Genomic DNA, 3,318 nt, shown 5'->3' on the forward strand with positions numbered 1-3,318 from the left:
TATGAGAGATCAATTTAAAAATAAGAATTCCTTAGTTAACATTATACCTGAACGAATACTTGAAATTACTGAAATCATAAAATTGCACATCAGTAACCCTGGATATTCTAAAAATTTAGAGCAACATTTAACAGAAGAATAATAACACATTAGGTTAATACCATTTATTTATTTCTACTAGCATAAAGCAAATTGATACTTAGGCATAATTTCCAACCTCAGTGTTCTCAATTTTCACTTACCTTTCACATTTGTATACTTCTGTGGGTATAAATCAGTCATCTTATACCACACTGTCTTATTTTCTGGTCTCATCACAATGTCCACATAGTGAAAGTTCATGTAGTTTCTAGGTTTTGTTTGTGAAGACTTCTTGCCTACATAAAACAAGGAGAAAACAAAAGAGATTGAGTGTAAAATGCTTGGCTCTGTATTGTTTTTTGTTTGTTTGTTTTTAAGAGAGCAATAACAGTTATGGAGGTTCACTTATTTAGAATTTTACATTTGGGCGCTGTTCTACTTTGCTTTTTGCTGATTCTATAAAATACTTATCAAAACGAATGTGGGGATGAAAGATTTATTTCAGGTTAAAATTTGAAGTTGTTTATCATCAAGGTAAGCCAGGGAAGAAGTTCAAGATAAGAACCTAGAGGCAAGTATGTAAACAGAGACCACAGAGAACTACTGCTTACTCTTTCCTTCCAGACTCAGATTGAACTTGCTTATGCCAGCCATGCCAGTGTACCCTGAGTTAGCCATGTACACAGTAGTGTAGGCCTTCCTATATTAGTTAGAAATCAAGAAAATGGCCCACATACTTACGCACAGGTCATTCTAGTCAAAGCAGTTCTTCAGTTGATGATTCCTTCTTCCAGAAATCACATTGACAACAAATATGAATCATCAGAGACACTAGACATTTTTACAAAGGCTCAAAACCAAATTAATTCAAATTGTTAGTTTATTACATGAATTAACCATTTATTGCTATTATTTTGGGCATGGAATTCATATACAGTCTAGAGTTGGATTTCTTGTCAAAAGGACAAATATTTTGAACAATAAAATAAAATAATTTGCATGTCAAAGCAACTAGAGACAGTGTGAACTATAGGTAATAATAATAAAATATAACGAAATTCATGAACTAGCAGGCAAAGGTACTCATATTCTCGCTCCTCAGTATGTATATAAATAACTCCGAAATAAGTATTTTATGTAGTTCTTCCAGACTGCACTTGGGCACTGGTTCTTCACCCTTCCCCACAACACCCAGAGGAAATCTGTAGCCCAGGTGCTCTAACATACCCAGGATACCAGGTGAGGAAGACACATCTTGTCCCAATATACAGAGGTAACAGGTCCCCTGGGATCAAGGGATGCCAGTGGCCCAGATTCCTTCCAGTCAGAACCTGAGCCCTGAGCAGACCTTGGGCACTGGTTTCATATTTGTCTTAGGGTTTCATTGCTATGAACAGATACCATGACCAAGACAAGTCTTATAAATAACAACATTTAATTGGGGCTGGCTCATAGGTTCAGAGGTTCAGTCCATTATCATCAAGACAAGAGTATGACAGCAACCAGGCAGGCATGGAGCAGGAGGAGTTGAGAGTTCTACATCTTCATCCAAAGGAAGCCAAGAACAGACTAAGCATCCTCAGGCAGCTAGGAGGAGTGTCTTCAAGCCCATCCCCAGAATGACACACTTCCTCCAATAAGGACAAACCTTCAAGTAGTGCCACTCCCTGGGCAAGCATATGAAAACCATCATAATATCCATCTCCCAAAGACCCAGAGGAATCCGGTCACCCAGGGGCTCAAATACACCCTGAATCACAGGATCACAGGAACACAGGTGTACTTACAGGCCCAGGATCACAGGATCACAGAGGAAGCTCCACTCCCACGAGATGGGACACACTCTGGAGTGTTGGAGCCCTGACACACTTAAGAACATCAGGAGTTTGGACACACTGGGACTTCATTATCTCAGAGGAAACTTGACTCCCAAGAGCTCTGACAGACTGAGACTAGAATGAGGACTCCAGAGAAGGCTTGGGGCTCGCCCTCGCTTGCCATGGAGAAGAGAGAGCTGATCCTGAAGGCCAAGCTGGCCAAGCTGGCCTAGCGCTATGACAACATGGCTATGTACATGAAAGCTGTGGCAGAGCAGGTCGCTAAACTGTCCAACAAGGAGGGCAACCTGCTATCAGTGGCCTACAAGAACATGGTCGAGGGCTGCAGGTTCACCTCAAGGGTTGAGCAGAAGACCGACACCTCCGACAAAGGAGTATTGGGAGAAAGTGGAGTCTGAACTGCGACCCATCTGCACCACAGTCCTGGAATTGTTGGATAAGTATTTAATAGACAATGCAAACAATCCAGAGAGTAATGTCTTTTATCTGAAAATGAAGGGAGAATATTTCCAGAATCTTGCTGAAGTAGTTTATGGCAATGATTGAAAACAAAGGATAGAAAATTCCCGAGGAGCCTACCAAGAGTTATTCTATATAAGCAAGAAAGAGATGCAACCTACACATCCAATCCTCCTGGGGCTGGCTTGTAACTTTTCTGTATTTTACTGAGATTTTTAATAATCCAGAGCTTGCCTGCACAATGGCTAAAAAGGCTTTTGATGAGGCCATTGTAGAGCTTGATGCACTGAACTATGACTCCTATAAGACAGCTCATCATGCAGCTGCTTAGAGACAATGTAACACTATGGACTCCAGACAGTGCAGAAGAAGAATGTGACGCAGCTTAGGGGGTCGAGAGCTAAAGACATCCAGGGCACCAACCTCCATCCCCTCAAGAATAAATTTTTACGTCTCTATTCCTTATTCCACTTGGATTTCCTCTAGCAAAAAAGCACATTCATGTGTATGGAATCAACTGTTTATAGTCTTTTCACACTGCAGTTTTGGGAAAACTCCATCCTTTAGTTTGTGTTGTCTCTACATTCCTGGTTTGCAGTTACTACTGTAGAAAAGTATAAATAGCTTCATCTCATATAAACACGAGTAACTTCCAGACACTTGTGTAGAGGACTGAGAGCACATTTGATATTTAAGTAATATGAACTAGTTCTGCAAGTCACTTGTGTTTTGTATTACTGTGAAGATATGGAAATGTAGTGCATTACAATTTAAAGTGATTGTAATAATAACTTCTTGATTTCTGCATTTGCTTTCTTGACCTTCTTGGGGGTTTCCTTCAGAAGCTGCTTTTCCATTCTCTTACAACAAATTACTTTGTAGTAGAAATCCAGAAGTATTCAATTGAATGGGAAAGTGCTTAATGCATCTGGGCTTGGGG

At 40.2% G+C, this 3,318-nt stretch overlaps 1 pseudogene across 1 annotated transcript; it reads left to right on the plus strand.

Annotated features, from left to right (window-relative positions):
• Window positions 1-2,080: 2,080 nt before the first annotated feature.
• On the plus strand, window positions 2,081-2,767 carry LOC308437493 (14-3-3 protein theta-like; annotated as a pseudogene). Its single transcript has one exon. The product of its transcript is annotated as a 14-3-3 protein theta-like (transcript).
• Window positions 2,768-3,318: the final 551 nt, after the last annotated feature.

The sequence above is a fragment of the Micromys minutus genome, assembly GCF_963924665.1.
Source record: "Micromys minutus genome assembly, chromosome: 26".
Taxonomy (NCBI): Eukaryota; Metazoa; Chordata; class Mammalia; order Rodentia; family Muridae; genus Micromys; species Micromys minutus.